At 45.1% G+C, this 20,427-nt stretch overlaps 1 long non-coding RNA gene across 2 annotated transcripts in view; it reads right to left on the bottom strand.

Annotated features, from left to right (window-relative positions):
* Positions 1-1,875: 1,875 nt before the first annotated feature.
* Positions 1,876-20,427, bottom strand: part of LOC105464808 (uncharacterized) — a 37,852-nt gene continuing 19,300 nt past the window's right edge. Inside the window, exon 5 of one of the 2 annotated variants that reach the window (XR_011624136.1) lies at positions 1,876-2,050. This is a non-coding gene — a long non-coding RNA (uncharacterized lncRNA). Of the gene's footprint in view, positions 2,051-17,588; positions 17,748-20,427 lie in introns of those variants that run through there. The other variant, XR_011624138.1, reaches the window with a different exon arrangement.

Here is a 20,427-nt window from a genome sequence, read left to right as displayed (position 1 = left end):
GGCTGAGGTGGGCGGATCATCTGAGGTCACGAGTTCAAGACCAGCCTGGCCAACATGGTGAAACCCTGTTTCTACTAAAAATACAAAAAATTAGCCGGGTGTGGTGACACACGCCTGTAATCCCAGCTACTCAGGAGGCTGAGGCAGGAGAATCGCTTGAACCTGGGAGGTGGAGGTTGCAGTGAGCTGAGATGGTGCCATTGCACTCTGGCTTGGGCAACAAGAGCAAAACTCCATCTCAAAAAAAAAGAGAATGCTTCAAGGAGATATGGGATGATGTATCTAAGTTTGTTCCTTTCTGCTTATCCCAATGTGTTCTGCCCTTCCTTTGCCTGTCTCTTTTTTTTTTTTTTTTTTTTTTTTGAGACGGAGTCTTGCTGTGTCACCCAGGCTGGAGTGCAGTGGCGCGATCTCGGCTCACTGCAAGCTCCGCCTCCCGGGTTTACGCCATTCTCCTGCCTCAGCCTCCGAGTAGCTGGGACTACAGGCGCCCGCCACCACGCCCGGCTAGTTTTTTGTATTTTTAGTAGAGACGGGGTTTCACCATGTTAGCCAGGATGGTCTCGATCTCCTGACTTCGTGATCCACCCGCCTCGGCCTCCCAAAGTACTGGGATTACAGGCTTGAGCCACCGCGCCCGGCCTTGCCTGTCTCTTATCTAACAACCTCTAACCCAAAGCTATCAACTTGGCTTTGATGGGAAACTTTCTGAAAGTACAGTTTCAAAATGGGGACTGAAGGAAACCAAAATATTTCACCCAAAAAATACTTCTTGAATAGTTGGAGGTGGCTGTCAGAGGGCATACAGACAGAAGTCGTCCTGCAAAACTGTCTTGTGGACAGATTTGCATCTGCAGAGAACCCGCATCCATGCGGCCAGGCTTTCCCTGAGGCTCTCCCTTGCCCTGATCTAGGAAAGATGAACTGAAAGGCTGATACCTTTAAAGGTCTGGAAGGAACATTTACCACCTTTTCTTTCTAAAGGATGCTACCCGTGACACTCCATCTACATGACAAGACCGCTGCCCAGCCTCTGCTCCTCTCCCAAAACCCGTCTTGCCACTGTAACCTCATTCACTACCATCCCTGTTTTTGGTTATGCTGTGAGCCCCTATTCTTTTTGGAACCTCAAGATGATACACAAACCCCAGCTGCTCAGGAGGCTGAGGCACAAGAATCACTTGAACCTGGGAGGCAGAGGTTGCAGGAAGCCGAGATTGTGCCACCGCACTCCAGCCTGGGCGACAGAGTGATACCCTGTCTCAAAAAAAAAAAAAGAAAAAAAAAGAAAAAAAGATAAGCTCTGTACACCATCGGGGGTTGGGGTAACCACTCTGTGATTTTTCCCTCCATGTATGTTAATACATTTGTGTGCCATTTCTCCTATTAATCTGTCTTTTGTGAGTTGATTTTCAGAGGGTGAAGGAACACCTTTTCTTGGACTCTACAATTAGGACCCACCCTAATGACCTCATTTAATCTTAATTACTTTTTTAACGATCCTATCTTCAAATATGACAATAGTGATATTCTGAAATATAGGGGCTTAAGATTTCAACATATACATTTGGGGGTGGGGACATCACTTAGCCCATAACACACTCTGAATCACATTAGATCATGAAGTGGTAGCCACTAGCCAAAGCCACTCACACAGCCCTACCTGGATGCAGGGGCCGCTGGGCGGGTGGGTGCCCCGTGGCTGGCCGCAGCTTCCAGCAAACACTCTCCACTGTGCAGCCAGCCAGCTCTGCCCTAGCAGGAATGTGTTCCCTGGGACCTCTTCCTCCTGTCTCAGCTGTCACATGCAGATTGTCCACGGCAGGGACTTGAAAGCCCCAGAGGATGTGCACAGAATGCTAAATAAAATAAGTCAGCATGCTACACACATTTCTTTACTTACATCGTGCGACGAAGACCAGACACAAGTTTCCAGTTTCTTCCATTGCACACTTAATGCGGAATAGACTCTTTTAAAGTTTCAATCACGCACTGAAGTAGCAATTACTGTCCTGGGTGTCATCATCCAAAAGAAGAGTAAACAGCGTGCCTGAAAGAAGAAACCTAGGATAGTTCGAGATGCTGAAAAAGACCATCCATCCATTAACCCCACGCAATAAGCAGGGGAGGAATCTTCCAAATGGCCACCATAATCCCAACCCTTATATTCCAGCCCACAAAAATGTCAACCTTCCAGAGCTCTGACTTTCCAGATGTCGATGAAACCCTAGCTAATGTCAAGATCAGCAGTGGAATCCTGTGACGAGCCACAACTTAGATGCCAGCCACGCAGGCTCAGATATGCACACACTTCCGTTCTAGCCAATGGTTAACAAATGGAGAACAAGTCTTGACATATTCACTAGTGCAAGTTGAAGTGGCTGGAGCCTACATTCTATTTACCCTGAAGCTTAGTTTGCTAGATGCCGCTGCCTGTTCTGTGAACCTCATGGTCACACGTGAATGGTAACACAGAATGGTCTCAGCAGGAAAAGGGTTTCAGTTTAAAAAGATGATCTTCTGTCAACATGGGGCATTCCCTAATTAATTTCTGGTAGCTGCCTTATCTCAAACTTTAGGACCTTGTTCCAGTGCCTTCTTTCTGGGCAAGATGGTCAGCTAGTGCAGGGGCCAAGAAAAAACTCCCCTTTCACCCTCTGAAGGTTTGCTGAAAAGTCAACTGACAAAAGGCAGACTAAAGGAAAAAAGGCATACCAAGGTATTACCATGCACGGCGGTCATACAAAATATAAGCACACAAAGAAGTAGCCAGATGTATCTAGAGGGTATAAAAAGAAAAAGGGCTTGGATGGCAGCAAGACAGGTTATGGGAGGGGGAGAAGAGAAGGCCTGGCTAGCAAAAGTGGCCTTGCACAGCAAAATAAATAAATAAATAAATAAATAAATGGTAAATAAATAGGCTGGGCATGGGGGCTCACCTCTGTAATCCCAGCACTTTGGGAGGCTGAGGTGGGTGGATCATTTGAGATCAGGAGTTTGAGGCCAGCCTGGCCAACATGGTGAAACCCTGTCTCCACTAAAAATACAAAAATTAGCTGAGCGCCTGTCATCCCAGCTACTTGGGAAACTGAGGCAGGAGAATCACTTGAACCCAGGAGGCAGAGGCTCCAGTGAGCCAAGATCTGAGTGACAGAGTGAGACTCTGTCTCAAAAATAAATAAAGAAATAAATAAAACTTCACAGGTAGCAGCCGTCAGAGAGAATAGAGGTAAATGTCCCTTTTGGAGCTTTAAGATGACAGAGTCTTGGTTACTCTTTCCTACATCTGGACAAGGGAGGGGCGCAGAGGAAGCTTGGCTATGTCCGTGCAGATTCTCCACGGAGACTTATCTCCCCACAAGACGGTGCTGCAAGGTGGCATCTGTGTGCAGGCTGTCTGAACAGCTGCCTCAAAATACGTCAAAGACGTATATCTAGGGGTGAAATATTTTGATTTCCTTAAAGGGTAAGTGGAACATTTCCATGTGCCTCACATGGTTTCTGGCCATTTCAGAGGACAAAGGTATATTAAAACAAAACTAAGGCACTGTTTTTAAAAACCTGAAAAACATGTGTCCACACCTTCCCCTTGCTTATAAACAGATTAAAAACAAATACCTGTATACATGGAGATTTTGTTTCTTTTTATGGAACTTTTATCTTTTTATGGAACTAGACTCATTGTATGCACATGTTGATGAAAAAAACAAACTGGGTGATATTTAAAGAGGTTTATTCTGAGCTAATATGAGTGACCAAGGGCTGGGTACAGTCTCAAGAGGTCCTGAGAACATGTGCCCCAGGTGGTCAGGTTACAGCTTGGAGTTATACATTTTAGGGAGACAGAAGTTATAGGCAAAGACATAAATCAATACATGTAAGGTATACATTGGTTTGGCCAGCAAAGGTTGAAACATCCCAAAGTGGAGTGGGGAGGTGGTGTTACACATCATAGGTGGATTCAAAGATTTACTGATTGGTAATTGGTTGAAAGAGTTAAGCTTTGTCTAAAGAATTGAGGTAAATGCTTCAATTTATCAAGTTAAGATAAGGAGGGTTTGGCTGGGCACGATGTCTCAGGCCTGTAATCCTAGTACTTTGGGAGGCCAAGGTGGGTGGATGGCTTGAGCCAAGGAGTTCGAAAGCAGCTTGGGCAACAGGGCAAAACCTTGTCTCTACTAAAAATAAAAAAATTAGCCAGGCATGGTGGTGCATGCCTATAGTCCCAGCTACTCTGGAGACTGAGGTGGGATGCTCACTTGAGCCCAGGAGGCGGAGGTTGCAGTGAGCCAAGATTGTGCCACTGCACTCCAGCCTGGGCAACAGAGTGAGACCCTGTCTCAGAAACAAACAAAAAAACAAAGAAAGATAAGGAGGGTGGTAGAAGCCAAGTTTCTTGCTATGTAAATGAAGCCTCCAGGTAGCAGCCTTAGAGAGAATATAGTAAATGTTTCTTCTTAGACCTTAAAGGTGTCAGACTCAATTAATCTCTTAGATCTGGGGAAGACCTAGAAAGGGAAGGGAATTATCTACAGATACAAAATGTCCCCACAAAAGACAGCTTTATAGGCCCATTTCAAAATATGTCAAGGAAATATATTTTGAGATTTTTTTTTTTTTTTTGAGACAGAGTTTCATTCTTGTTGTCCGGGCTGGAGTGCAATGGCACGGTCTTGGCTCACTGCAACCTCCGTCTCCTGGGTTCAAGTGATTCTCCTGCCTCAGCCTCCCGAGTAGCTGGGATTACAGGTGCCCACCACCACGCCTAGCTAATTTTTATATTTTTAGTAGAGACAGGGTTTCACCACATTGGCCAGACAGGTCTCAAACTGTTAACCTCAGTTGATCTGCCCATCTCAGCCTCCCAAGGTGCTGGGATTACAAGTATGAGCCACCACTCCCAGCTGAGGTAAAATATTTGGATTGTCTTCAGGATCTGCCATCTGTCACATGATACCACACCAGAGTCAGGTTGGAATTCGGTATCTTATTGCCACAAACTCTGCTCTGTCAGCTTTAGGATCTCTATCTTAATCCTATTTTTAATCCTATTTTAATGATGGTCAGTTCTGCCTAAACTACAAAACGGAGGGGTGTCCAACCTTCCTTCCCATCGTGGCCTACATTTCACTTTTTCAGGTTTCTCTGGGGACCTCTTGGCCAAGGCTGGGGGGGGGGTCTGTCCGGTTGGTTGGGGACTTTAGGATTTTATTTTTGGCTTACGCATATTAATTGGCAACAAGCCTTTTTGCCCTAACATATTTCACTTAATGTACCTCCTACCAATGGCAAGAGCAGGGCCCTTTATCTCATTTCTTCTTGCAGACAGATGTCAAACCAAAGACAATGGCCAAAGCGAGTCTCAATCAGTAAAGGTTTGTTTTGCCAAGGTTGATGATACGGCCTGGAAATAGCAGCACAGAATTGCAGGAACGTCTGTGATCCAGGCTTTCTCCAGAGAGTTTGGGGACTTCAGCATTTAAAGGCAAAGAGCGGGCAGTAGGGGAAAGAGGAGCAAATGAAAGGGGACTGTATAAGGGTCAAGCAGCTGCATTCTTTCCAGGCTTTTATCAGCTTTCAGGGAATCCACGTGTTGCATGTGAGAGGGAGGGGGTCGAGGATCAGTCAGTTACACTCAGCGAATCTGCATTTTCACATTAGATACACAGAGTAGAGGGGGCAGTCACACACGCGTTTGTCTCAGGCGAGCAGATGAGTGACTTCCAGTCCTGCCTTCCTTCCCTACCTGTAAGATAAGCTGCTGATTTACACTATCAGGGTGAAATTCAACAGAACTGTTTTAGGGTAAAGATCTTGGGGTTCACAAGGAATTTCCTTGTAAGTAAATTGTGTGGGAGACCCTCTGGGGAGCCTATTTATTTATTTATTTATTTATTTATTTATTTTGAGATGGAGTTTCGCTCTTGTTACCCAGGCTGGAGTGCAGTGGTGCGATCTCGGCTCACTGCAACTTCCGCCTCCCAGGTTCAAGCGATTCTCCTCCCTCAGCCTCTCAAGTAGCTGGACTACAGGCATGCGCCATGATGTCCGGCTAATTTTTGTATTTTTAGCAGAGATGGGGTTTCCCCATGTTGGCCAGGCCAGTGTCGAACTCCTGAACTCAGGTGATCCACCCACCTCGGCCTCCCAAAGTGCTGGGATTAGACATGAGTCACTGGCCCTGGGGAGTCTTTTACGGCCTTTTATCCTTGTCGCCATCTACTTAGGAACAAAAAACAAGCAGTATTTGCCTGACTCAGCTCCCAAGCTTGACTTTTCCCTTTGGCTTAGCGAGTTTGGAGTCTTGAGATCCTGTTTTCCTTTCACAGACAGACAGGTGAAAGTTGACATAAATGGAGTCACATCGTATAGATGAAGGTTTGCGACTGACATGGCCTTCTTTTCCTTGCTTCCTTGCCCCCACCTGTTTCTTCTCTATGTCACCTCCCCCTGCCTCCACCACAGCTGACACCTGGCGTGTGTCCTTCAGAGCTTCACCCACGCACCTGTAACCATCGGGATCTATGAACTGTAGGACATATAGGCAGACCGAGGCTTGTCGGTGTTTCTTTTATACATTTTGGGTTCCAGTATTCACACTTCCCCACGCCTTCCTGTCTTCACTCATACACTCCTCGTGGAAATCCCACCAGGTGAGTTGGCAGGGCGGCTGTCACTCATTCCTTATGGCTACATAAAACTCCATAGAGGAGACCTATCCCAATGTATTCAACCATCCTCGGCTAATGGGCATTTACTTTGCTTACATCTTTACCACAGAGACCAATAGAACAATGCCACTAAACGTTCTTTAGGAAGTTAATTCTTGGAAATTTTATAACATATGCAAATATATATTCATTGGAGCAAATCAGGTGGAGATTTCACCAGTCTAGGTGGACATTTTTCTTATTTCAGGGCTGCGGCATTTCTCCCCAAGGATTCCCTCAGGTACTGTAAGTGCTGGGCCCCTGCAGGACACTCCACCCAACCATCTGCGTCACACCCCGAAGCCTCACGTCCTTCCCGGCTCTCTCTTTTAAACGTCTCCTGGTTTGCCGAGCTCTAAGCTTCCTCCTTTACTCCTCTGATCCCAAAGATTTGCTTTATGAATTCTAACAAAAGTATTCAGTTCCAAAAAGCATTTGGAGCAGTGATTTTGAAAAGCAATTGTGGGACTCTGGAAAACTGTACATTTTTTACAAACTAGGCCCTTGAAGAAGGGTTTTGTCAGAATCCTTGAGGGACGAGGAGACAAAGACAGCATGTACTGATCGTGAAATCACTCGTTTCAAACTGACTATCCAAGAACAACTAGAGAAAGTCACAAACAAAGTTCTGCTCCTTGGTTCCTCCATCTCCTGGCCAGCCCAGGAAGAGGGAAACAGCTTCCAGAGAGCCCTTCTTTCCCCTGGGGGCCGTACTTACCTTAATGCACAGGTCTTTCCTGCCCGTTTGTAATGAGCTTCAGCTGGAAATCATCACGAGAAACCACAGATCACTTCACAGAAGGGTTTTTCTTTTTCTTTTTTTTTTTTTTTTTGAGACGGAGTCTTGCTCTGTCGCCCAAGCTGGAGTGCAGTGGCGCAATCTCGGCTCACTGCAAGCTCCGCCTCCCGGGTTCACGCCATTCTCCTGCCTCAGCCTCCCAAGTAGCTGGGACTACAGGCGCCCGCCACTGCGCCCGGCTAATTTTTTCTATTTTTAGTAGAGACGGGGTTTCACCATGGTCTCGATCTCCTGACCTTGTGATCCACCCGCCTCGGCCTTCCAAAGTGCTGGGATTACAGGCGTGAGCCACCGCGCCCAGCCCACAGAAGGGTTTTTCTATGTGATTCTATTCCTGGAACAATTAACACCTCTCACTTGGCTGTGAGCCCTTCTCAGCCCGTCTTAAACACTGCTCCCTGATTCCACTGAAACCGGCAAACGTACCCCTCTGAAGTTCAGCGGTTCCTATTTGCTGAGTGAAATTCCTACCGACACCAACATACTCTGTCTCATCTCCAAATTAGTTGTTTTCTAAGTGGAAACAATCAAAATGAGCATCAGGATGAAAAGGCGTAACTACAGAAGTAAATGGCAGCTGCGGAGGATTTGTAAAGAGGTGCAAGAACCTTGTGTGATGGCCGTGGGGAAGAGGGAGAGAGACAATGGTGTTATTTCTATGCATGGCTGCCCTAAATGTGGGAACAAACTCTGAAATTTTTGAAAAATAGAAAAAAGTTATATAGACTGGGCAAGGGACAGAATAATACAATATCAGCTGAAGATAGCAAACAGGTCAGTCTTCTTTCTGATTATCGCAAAATCAACCAATTAGTGGCCCAAACACAAGAGGGAGAGCCCAGCAGGTCCATGGCCCCACTCATACCCCAGAGAGGAGCCATCAGGGCGAGCGCTCAGGGCCCCGGCTCTCAGATCTCACAGGCCCTCTTAGAACTCTTCCCAGGACAAGGAAGGATTGACGGCTTTGGAAAATGCTGACCTGATGCACTGACAATACCTAATAACACTCTGCTGTTCCTTAAGCATCTCCTCTGTGCCTTACCAGGCACCTTAACACAGCCTAGAGCCACCCAACACAGCCTAGAGCCACCCAACACAGCCTAGAGCCACCCAACACAGCCTAGAGCCACCTAACACAGCCTAGAACCACCCAACACAGCCTAGAGCCACCTAACACAGCCTAGAACCACCCAACACAGCCTAGAACCACCTAACACAGCCTAGAACACAGCCTAGAACCACCCAACACAGCCTAGAGCCACCTAACACAGCCTAGAGCCACCTAACACAGCCTAAAACCACCTAACACAGCCTAGAACACAGCCTAGAGCCACCTAACACAGCCTAGAACCACCTAACACAGCCTAGAGCTGATCCGTTGCACAACCCCATGAGGTAGGTCCTGTGACTTGATCTGTAACCAATTAGCTTAGCTCCAAAACGCATTTAAAAACATTCTTTTCTTCTCTCTACTTTTAGCCTTGAAATATACTTTGAAACTCTTTGTTTCCCTAACTTCCCACTGGACACTCCTTGCACTGTGAGAGTTAATCTAATTATGTGCTTGCTTAGAAATTCCAGGGCCTAATCTTGAAATGAACCAGACATGGAGACCCAGCTGCAGAACCCTCCCATCTAGAGGTGACTTCATGGTGGTTACTCTACAACTCAGCCCTCGTCGAGATGGCTCCAGCCTGCGCTTCAGGTGCACCATAACTCAAGATAGCCATTGAAACAAGACACATAGATCCCATTCCCAGCACCATTCCCACATGCTTCTCGTACCGGGTTTCCCTTCTTAAACCCTTTACTGAGCCAAAAAATATGAAATGGTCTTTCAGAGGCACGCACCTGGCTTTTTCTTGACTGCTAGCACCTAAATAACGTTGCTTTTATTTTTAACTGTACCTTTTTCTTGTGTGGCGAGCAGGCGAACTTGAATTGGTTACAGTCCCAGTTTACAACGTTGAGATTCAGAGGAGCTAATGACTCCCCAAGGTCAGGCTGCTATGGCAGGACCAGGGCTCAAGTTCAGAACCATCATCCACCAAAGATCAGGCACTAACTGAGTCTAGAGGGTTGTGACAGGACTGTTACCTGTCACAGGCTGTGAGGGTTGTTACCTGAGTCTAGAGGAAGAAATTACATGTCAGACTCTTTAGAGGATACCCTCATTCCCTGCAGATAACACTCCACATCCTCCAAGCTCAAACTTCAACCTGGCATGGCCCCTTGCCCGTCAGGGCTGTGCCTCTCAGCACTTCCTCTCCTGACACACCTTTGGGGTTCACCTCTCCCCTGGCACAGGCCCTCCCTCTCACACATGGGACAGTGTATCAGCCCTAAGTGGGTGTCCCTAGCTGCCAGGTCCTTCTGAAACCCAACTGGGCAAGAGTCTTCTCTGAACACCACATGCACCCCTTTTCCCTTTGCCCCTTCCCAGAGCAGGGCTGCTTCTTCCTGCCGGCTCCTTGGGTGTTTATGCCTCAGTCGCCCCACAGCCTCTGGCCAGCTACTATTCAGAGCCTGAATAGATGAATTGTCAGCTGGCCCGACCAACAGAGAGGAGCTGAGTCACTCTGAAGGTGCTAGAGGTGTGTCTGCGCTGACTGAAGCCCCAGGGCTGACAGGACTCCTGACCTGGGACCCCCACACCTTGTCTTCCCTTTTGTGGCTCCATTCTGGGGTCACAGCAAGGACGCCTTCTGCCCGCTGTGCCTCTCTGTCCCAGAGCCCCTCCATTTGAACCAGCTAAGGGGGAGTTTGCTTTTTGTGACCTAAACACCGTAGGACACACATGTCAGGCCTCCTGACACGAGACCTTGTTCTTAATTGCTACTTCAAAACCAAACCTCTCTCGCCAGGGGCTGGGAGGAGCGAGGTATGAGGAGTTGCTGTTTAATGGGTTCAGAGCTTCAGTTAGGGAAGATGGGAAAAGTCCTGGGAATGGGTGCTGGTGATGGCTGCCCAACAGTGTGAATGTGCTTAGTGCCACCAAACTGTACACCTTAAATGGTTGAAATGGTGGATTGAGTGTATTATAACACAGCTGTAGATAGATAGATAGATAGATAGATAGATAGATAGATAGATAGATATAAGTAGATGATAGATATAAGTAGATGATAGATAGATAAATGATGATTGAGAGATGAAGATAGATAGATAATAAATGATAGAAAGATAATAGATATATAGACAATAGTTAGATAGATACATAGGTAGAAGCATAGATACATAGACAGCTGATAGATAATAGATGAATAGATGACTAGATACATAGATACACAGACAGATGATAGATAATAGGTAGATAGATAGATAGATAATAGATACATACATACATACATACATACATACATACATACATACATACATAGACAGATGATAGATAGATAGACCCTCGCTCCTGCCTTCTGGACCCACTCAGCCTGCCCTTCCCACGCGGTGCATCCTGTGCTATCTCTCACCACTTGCCCACAGTCCTCTTCCCCCACACCAGCCCTCTCCATCCCCTGACCACCTCCGGCACTCAGGGACCTCCAGGCATTTCCTTTGACTCTTTGGTCCACTTTGAAGTCACACATTACACTCCAGCTACTAAAATCCCCACGCTTCCTTTCAGGCACAGTCTAAGACAGAGCTCCACAAAGCCCTCCTGACCGGCACCATCGTGAAGGATGCCTTCCCCTCACTTCCAGCCCCCTCGGCCCACTGCAGAGCCTCTTCCACACCTGCACACACTTGCTGTGGCTCATCTTGGTTTCATGTGTGTCTGTGTGTCTGGAGAACATTCCAGGGACAGTGTGAGCTCTCTGAGGACGGGGGTTCCTTCCTGAACACCACACGAGCACCTGTCACTGAGTGTCTATGTGTCTCCACCTCTGGGGAACCTGAGTCATGGTCTCTGTCCACAAGAAGCTTTTATTTATTGTGTTAAAATATACGTAATATAAAATGTACCATTTTAACCATGTTAAATGTAGCATTTAACCATTTTAACATGTTTAACCATGTACCATTTTAACCTTATAACCAAGGGTATAGTTTTGTGGTATAAGTAATTCACATTGTTGTGCAATCATTGTAAAGCATTTATCTCTAGGGATTTTTTTTATCTTCCCAAACTGAAACTCTGCACCCATTAACCAATAATTCCCTATTCTTTCTTCCCCAGCCCCTGGCAACCACTATTTTATTTTCTGTCTGTATGAATTTTACTATTCTAGGTACCTAAACAAGTGGAATCATACAGTATTTGTCCTTTTGTGACTGGTTTATTTCACTTAGCATAATGTCAAGGTCCATGCTATAGCAGGTGTCAGGATTTCCTTCCTTTTCAAGGCTGAATCGTGTTCTGTTGTATGGATACGTCACATCTTGTTCAGCCGTTCACCTGTTGATGGAGACCTGGGTGGTTTCCGCCTTTTCCTATTGTGAGTAATAACGCTATGCACACAGGTATAAAGTGTCTGTTAGAGTCTCTGCTTTCAATTCTTCGGGGTATATACTTAGAAGTGTAATGCTGGATCATATAGTAATTCGGCGATTGACTTTTCAAAACCAAAAAGCATCTAACAAACTCAGAAGACAGAACCAATACACACAAGACCATCTGAGGCCAAAGAGCAGAAGGAACTTTCTGCTCAGGCCAGAACCTGCAAAGCCTGACTCCACCACCAGGATGACCTTGACTCACACATTAAACCTCACTGGGCCTGCCTATAAGAGTGAGGTCTAAGTAATACATCCTCTTTTCCTACTCTAAGATGTACATTGCCTTCACTTGTAGCCGCTCTAAAATCAGCATTGGTTGTTTTAATTTCAGCATGTTTTTCCTTAACAGAATGTAAAAGGATAGTGCATTCTGTTTATAACTGGCAGAGCCTTAGACTCCAAACACAGCACTATGGAGGCAAAAACAGATAATAGAATAAGTACTCGCCACTTTAATTTTCCTTTATTCAGTTGTGTGGTAACGACTATACAAATGCAATTAAAGTCAAGAAAAGATCACCACTCCAACATAACCTAACCTGAACAGATATTTCACCAAAGAAGAGATTGCAAATATGCAATGAAAAGTTGCTCAACTTCACTAGCCATTAGGGAAATGCAAATTAGAGCCACAATGAGATATCTGACACAACACTACACACCTATCAGAACAGCTAGAACAAAAAAATGGTGATGGTTCCAAACACTGGCAAGAAGGCAGACATACTGCATCTCTCAGACATTGCATGTGGGGAGGCAAAGTGGTGCAGACACTCTGAAGAACAGTTTTGCAGTTTCTTATGAAACTAAACATATACTTGTCGCATGGTGCAGAACTTGCCCCTCAGCATTTATCCCAGAGAGGCGGAAACTCATGTCCATGCGAAAACCCACACAGAAATATTTGTAGCAGCGTTATTTGCAACAATCGAAACCTGAAAATCATCCAAATGTCCTTGGGAGAATGCATGGCTAAACTGTGGCGTATCCGCACTGTGGCATACTCCTGAGCAGTCCGAAGGAACACAGTGCTGAGGCTTTATGCTGAGTGAGAAAAGCCAGTCTCAGAAGGTTTCATACTACGTGATCCCAGTCATACAACATTCTTGAAATGACGTCATTATAGAGATGGAGAAAAATTAGTGTTTGCCAGGGGACGGGGATGCAGGGGGAATGTGCATGTGTAGTGGTATGTGACTGTAAAGAGGCAGTGTGCCCAGCAATTCCATTACTGGGTGTATACCCAAAGGATTATACATCATTCTACTATAAAGACACATGCACATGTATGTTTATTGCAGCACTATTTACAATAGCAAAGACTTGGAACCAACCCAAATGTCCATCAATGATAGACTGGATAAAGAAAATGTGGCACATATACACCATGGAATACTATGCTGCCATAAAAAAGAATGAATTAATGGCCTTTGCAGGGACATGGATGAAGCTGGAAACCATCATTCTCAGCAAACTAACACAGGAACAGAAAACCAGACACTGCATGTTCTCACTCATAAGTGGGAGTTGAACAATAAGAACAGATGGACACAGGGAGGGGAACATCACACACTGGGGCCTGTTGGGGGGTGGGGAGCAAGGGGAGGGAGATCATTGTGACAAAAACCTAATGCATGTGGGACTTAAAACCTAGATGATGAGTTGATAGGTGCAGCAAACCACCATGGCACATGTATACCTACGCAACAAACCTGCACATTCTGCACATGTATCCCAGAACTTAAAGTCAAATTTAAAAAAAAAATGTCCACACACACACACAAAAAACAGTGTGAGAGTGACGTTGTGCACATAGAACAGTTGGGATTTGGGTTGTGGTGGAAACTGCACTTGGGACAAGATTGCATGGAATTATACACACACACACACACACACACACACACACAAATGAGTGCAGGTGAAAACTGGGGACTCTGCCTAAGGTCTATGGACTAGTCAGCAGTATTTACTCACGTCTGTTTCCTGGCTCTGTACAATCGTCCTATAAGCTGTTACTCTTGGGGGAAAGTTGGAGAAGGGTACACAGGCCTTTGATTTTTAAAACTTCCTGTGGACCAATCATTATTCCAAAATAAAAAGTTTAAAGATTTTCCTGAAAAACAATCTAGAAGTTAGTTGGCTAGATATTCAAGACTCTGAGAAGTATATCAGGATCCTTTGAGTCAGCAGTGATATCCTGAGAAGGGCGTCTCCACCAGACTTTTAGAGGAGAGGCCACCCTTCACGTGAACGCATCAACTCCCGCTCAGCTGCGGGCCATCAACGCCCACTCCGGGCTGCTCCAAAGTCTTCCCACTGGAAATGGGGACTTTCTACCTCCCAATTCGAATATTAGTCAGAATCGTGAACAGGCCTTGGGAGGCTGAGGAGGAAAGAAAGGCAACACCTAGAGATATGGGGATGGGTATATGCCTGTGTGCATGTGTATGTGTGTGTGTACGTGTGCACATGCATCCCTGTGTGCAGGTTACGGGGACGGGGTTGCTTCAAATAACATTGCCAGCTGTTTACTTTCCCTAGAGTTGGCTCCAGGCAGATCGCAGTGCTGCGTGGGCTTACCCGATTCCAGGTCCACTCCCTTCGATCTAACTTAGTTTTGTTCCAAAGCTACAGAATGTCCTCTCACCCAGTGGTCTTAAAGGGGTCTGAGGATGGAGTGGATCCATACTAGTCTTTGATAACCCATAGTCTAGGTGTGTGCGTTGTCATAGGGGAGAATTCCTGGTAAGTTGGAAAGCTGGGTTTCAGAGTCACATCGAACCAGACTTGCATTCTGCCCCTTACACCCATCGCTGTGGGACGAAGAGCATGTAATATAATTTTCCCCACTGGAGCATTAGAATAGTTGTAATCATAGCTCAAATTTGTCCAGCTTCTTCTGTGTGTCAGGCACTGTGCAAAGTGTTCACTTACCTTGGAATTTTCTTGGAGAACTAAATGAGCTTATGAATCTTAAATTGCCTGGCCAAATACCTGTATCAAGAAGATAATTGATAAACTGTGCACTTAACTAATTATTTTTCCTATTATCATAGTGTCTGAGAGGAAAAAGAAACACACTTCTCAAAGAGTACAAAGAACTCTGAAAATCGCACCAAATGCTCATTTTCACATGTTGAAACAAGGCTAATTCTGCTATGTGATTTCTATTCAGTAAGTGTGCTCTGCCCTAGACATTAGTCATGATCCCTGAAAATTTCAGCACAAAGAATCCATGTGTTTTCTGGCACGTATCTTGAAGTTGGATTTCTCCGCAAAACACTCTGAAGATTAAGTGCTCCCCTTAGCGTTAGCAACGTGGAAAATACAGCTATTTCCTTTCATCTAACTATGTGATGATGCATCAGCCAAAGTAAATACAAAGAACATAGTTAGGTAAGAATGCAAGGAACATCAATGAGATGTAGTCTTGAAATAAATTAAATTCCTCAAGAAGCGTTTGGCTGAATCGTGGGGTAAGATGCGAAACACGACCTGACTTTGATGTATAATCCTTGACATAAGAGAGGTAATGAATTGGTGGAATTTTGTACCAGATGGCTGTTAAATTAGGATTTTAATTCTCTTAAGCAGATTTAGTAAATATAAAGCCTGGGTGGGCTGACTTCTACATGCAAACTTTTTGTCCTTGCTTTTAACCTGAGGTTTCTGCTTCAAACATTGAGGGTAGTGTTTTGGTCATGGTGCTGATGGTGGTGATGGTGGTGGTGGTGCTGGTGATGGTGGTGGTGGTATTGGTGATGATAGTAGTGATGGTGGTGTAGTGGTGGTGGTGATAGTGATGATGGTGGTGGTATTGTGATGTGGTGGTGTTGATGGTTATTGTTGTGGTGGTAGTGGTGGTGATAGTGATGATAGTGGTGGTGGTGATGGAGGTGATGGTAGTGGTGGTGATGATGGTGGTAACGGTTATGATGTTGTTGGTGGTGAAGGTAGTATTGTGGTGGTGGTGATGATGGTAGTGGTGGTGGTAATGGTAGGGGTGGTGATAGTGATGATGGTGATGATAGTGTTGTCATAGTGGTGGTGGGGATGGTGATGGTGGTGGTGATGTTGGTGATGGTGGTGGTGATGTTGGTGATGATTGTGGTGGTGGTGGTGGTGACAGTGGTGGTGATGGTGGTGACTGTAACAATGGTGGTAATGGTAATGGTGGTGGTGATAGCAATGATGTATTGTGATGTGGTGGTGGTGATGGTATTGTGGTGGTAGTGGTGATGATAGTGATGGTGATGGTGGTGGTAATGGTAGTGGTGATGATGGTGCTAATAGTTATGATGTTGGTGGAGGTGGTGAAGGTAGCATTTTGGTGGTGGGGATGATGGTGATGATAGTGTTGTCATAGTGGTGGTAGGGATGGTGATGGTGGTGGTGATAGCAGTGATGGTGGTGGTGATGGGCAATGGTGATGGTTGTAGTGGTGTTGGTGGCGGTGGTGGTGGTGCTAACGGTTATGATGTTGGTGGTGGTGGTGGTTGTGGTGAAGGTAGTATTGTGGTGGTGATAGTCACGATGGTGCAGATGGAGGTAGTGGTGATGTGTATACATATATTAGTTACACTTAGCCCCTTGGAATGAGACAAACATGCCTAATCCTCATTACAAAGGACACTAATACACAATTACATAGAGTGTCAAGTTAAACAGACAGAATCCAGAGCCTTTCAAGCAGGTCTTCTCCCTCAAATATTCTGCCCTTTCCCTTCCTCTCCTGCCTTCTTCCCTCAAACTCTTAGTCTTTGAATGACCACATTCAAGTTTGTATTTCAGTTTTTATGAAACTCAGCCTATGTTTTCAAAGCCAGTTGTGGCTAACTTGACTTGGGCTTGACTGTTTCCCAGTCTGGAGAGAAAGAAGATGAACGGCACCATCGCATAAGAGGCTCTGTTTTCCAGGGGCTACGCGTCACTTTCCCCTGCAGAGAAGCAGGCGTGGTCTTCTGGGAGAATGTTTGACATCAAACACATCTGTTTGAAGTTATTTTGAACATAGAGGTTCAAAACCCCAAGTAAAATGGAAAAACTATTTTGTGTGGTTTTCAAAGCAAGTAAAGTGGCCAAAAGCACTTATGTTTCTTAAGCCCCAGAACAACCACTAGGGCCTTCAATCTTTCATTGAGTCTTTTCCAAATCAGTTACTTCTGGAATTTGGTCTCTTTAATCTTCCTCAGCTTTTCTCTCGGTGTAGTTGGAGTCTATAAAGTCACCTCAAACCTCTGCCCCCAACTAAATTTATAGGTAAGTGCATGTCTCCCAATTTATTTTTTAAGTTACATTTTAGGTATTTAGGCCCAAAGAAAAATTACCCGGAAAGCAGGTAAGTCTCAGAAATGCACTGAGCAGCCTAAAAAACAATTCAAATGAGCTTCATTCCTGAGCTGAGGTTGTCATTAACCAATGTTAATTCTAAAAAATATATATAAATTCCAATAGTTCAGAGTGTACGTTTATTGAAGTTTAAGGATCAAATGCTTAAAAGAGCTACAACAGGTTATCCTGTTCCATTCTGAGGAAAGACAAAAAAAAAATCAGAAGAAAATTAGCTAATGTTGGGGATTTTGTGAAAGGAATTTGCAAGAAAATAAAAAAGAATCTTCCAGGGACTTTTCTGAAGTCTGTACATGATAAGCCCAATCCCTTGTGCCTTCTGTTCCTCCATTATCAGGGCTTTAAGAAGAGAGCTGCTGCTCCACACAGTAGTCACTGAGGTCTCACAAAACCTTCAAATGTGAAAAGCAATGTCTATTACTACGTAGCAAGTCCATCTTCACGCATTCATTTAATAAATGACTATCGAACACCTACTGTGTTCTCGGGCTAAGGTCAGGATACAGTGGTCCTTTTCTTCATGGGGCTGGACCCAGGGAGGTTCTAGTAGGCTCTCTCCTCTGCCTTGAATTCTGGTCTTGAGCTGCTTACTGGGCAGCTCTACCTGGTACTGCAAACTCAGCCTGCCAAAAGCTGGAATCATTACCTCCTACATGTGCCTCTGCCTTTGTCTTGGATGTAACAAACTCATTAGAAGTAGCTTCAGAAATATATGGGCTACCACAAGGATACAGAGGGAGCCCTGCAGAACCCAAGGACAAGAAGTACAGTGAAGCCCCAAAAGGGATGAGAAGCAGGAAATGGAAATCCTCTACAAACAGGGCAGTCAGCTCTCCACACCAATCTCTGGCATCCCATATTTTTGTCTGTGTTTCTCTTTATTTCTCTGTGGCCCAGTCTCTCTCTCTCTGTCTCTGTACTAGTTTGCCAGGGCTGCCATAACAAAATACCACATGCTAGGGGGCTTATATTCTTCATAGTCCTGGAGGCTGGAAGTCCAAGATCAAGGTGCTGGCAGGGGTGGATTCTCTGAGGCCTCCCTCCTTGGCTTACAGATGGCCACCTCCTTGCTGTGTCCTCATATGCCACGGCCATCACTGGTATGTCCCTTTTTTTTTTTTTTTTTTTTTTGAGATAAGGTCTCACTCTGTCACCAGGCTGGAGTGCCATGGTGCAATCTCAGCTCACTGCAACCTCTGCCTCCTGGGCTCAGGTGATCCTCCCACCTCAGCCTCCCAAGTAGCTGGGACCACAGGCAGGCACCACCACACCAGGCTGATTTTTTTGTATTTTTTGTAGAGATGGGATTTCACCACATTGCCCAGGCTGGTCTCAAACTTCTGGACTCAAGCAATCCTCCTGCCTCAGCCTCCCAAAGTCCTGGGATTACAGGTGTGAGCCACCTCACCCGGCCAGTATCTCTCTTCCTTTAGACACACAGCTCTGCTGGGTCAAGGCCCCATCCTTATGACTGGATTTAACTTTAATTCTCTCTTTAAAGACCCTCTCTCCACATGCAGACACATTGGCGATGAAGGCTTCCACATGTGAATTTGAGGGAAACAAAATTCAGTCCCTAATCATGTCTCAGTCTGTCTCTGACTCTCTCTGTGTGTCTGTCTGTCTCTCTCTTTCTCTCTCTGGCCATTTTTCTCAATGCAGAGGGCAAAAGACAGCTTCTACTTGGTTCCCAAAATTTGTGTCCTCCCAGTTCAAGCTCTAACTAAGTCTGCTTAGTGACTCCAGTTTCAATTCCAAATTCTTAGGAGAGTAATCATACTGTCATAGCCCAGCTCTGGAGCTATGGAGCACTGCCCAGCTATGTGACCTTAGTCAGGAGGGTCACAGCCTGGTACAAACACAGCCACAGGGGCCTATTCACATGGCTAGGGCATGAGAGTGCTGAGGAGTGGCTTTATCGAAAAATCACCCACATTCTTTGATACAGAAGAGCTTTGGAACCATCATGGCAGCCCACCTTCCCAGCCTCCCTCTGCGTTCCCTGACCTGATGCCAATCTTCTGGCAACTCTGAGAAACGTCACATGCTCCCATCTCTCCTACTCACCCATCTTCTGAGCCCCCGGTGAGCCCTTCTTCCCAGACTCAGCTGAGGGATCGTTCCTCTACTGAAGTCTTCCAGAATGTTCCCAGGTGAATTTCCATCACATTAACATGATGGTTTGTATTTCTTCCCCATTAGCTTATACATCTTATGTAGTTGATTGCTTCTCATTATTAGTGGCTGTTACGTCTTATAAAGTCACTGCAAAGACTGAATTAGCAAATACAGAAGCATTGCTCCAAAGAGAACTGCAGGGGTAGGTTCCTACAAGCTCTTGGCCACAACATTTTCACCAACTGATCAATACATCACCTTGTCTTATGTATGTTTCTGTTTCAGGATACGTTATTTAGTATATATTGTCGATTCATTAACATCGAGCTCACAGCCAATAGCACCATAGCTCCTACCTGAAAAATGCTTCTGTCACACACGTATTCCCTCCCTGAGAAAACCACAGACTTTGTGTTCTCAGAAACGCTAGCTAGCACTCAGCACGATGCTTGGAGGCCATTTTAAACAGCAACATTACCAACAAAAGCACAAAAATGTAAAAAATACGGCACCAGATAGATAGCAAGACGGACACTAATGGTATAAGGAGGCAGAGAATTGCCTTGTTCTGCCTCAGCTAGGTACCTGTGTGCTGAGAGACTCCATTTTTACATTACTCTGCACATGCACACATCCACAAAAGACCATAAAAGTGCTGAAAGTATTGATTTTGGGGTTACAAATAAATTTTAGCCAGTGGGTAAATTTATAAATACAAAATCCACAAATAATGAGAAACTAATAATCTAAAAATAATCTAAAATACTATATTATAAAATATATAATAGATACCAGAGATGGAGAGTGTAGCTCAGAATAAATTAATCAACATTTCCATCCTTAGGTTAACAGTTCAGACAAGAGCATGTGACTCAATTTGGGCCAACATGTCAATAAGAAATCCAAATTAAAATGACATAAACAATAAAGAAACTTGTTTTGTCTCACATCAAA

This window comes from Macaca nemestrina, chromosome 5 (assembly GCF_043159975.1).
Source record: "Macaca nemestrina isolate mMacNem1 chromosome 5, mMacNem.hap1, whole genome shotgun sequence".
NCBI classification, from domain to species: Eukaryota; Metazoa; Chordata; class Mammalia; order Primates; family Cercopithecidae; genus Macaca; species Macaca nemestrina.
Note: the sequence above shows the minus strand (reverse complement) of the source record. Positions and strands in the feature narration are given on the sequence as shown.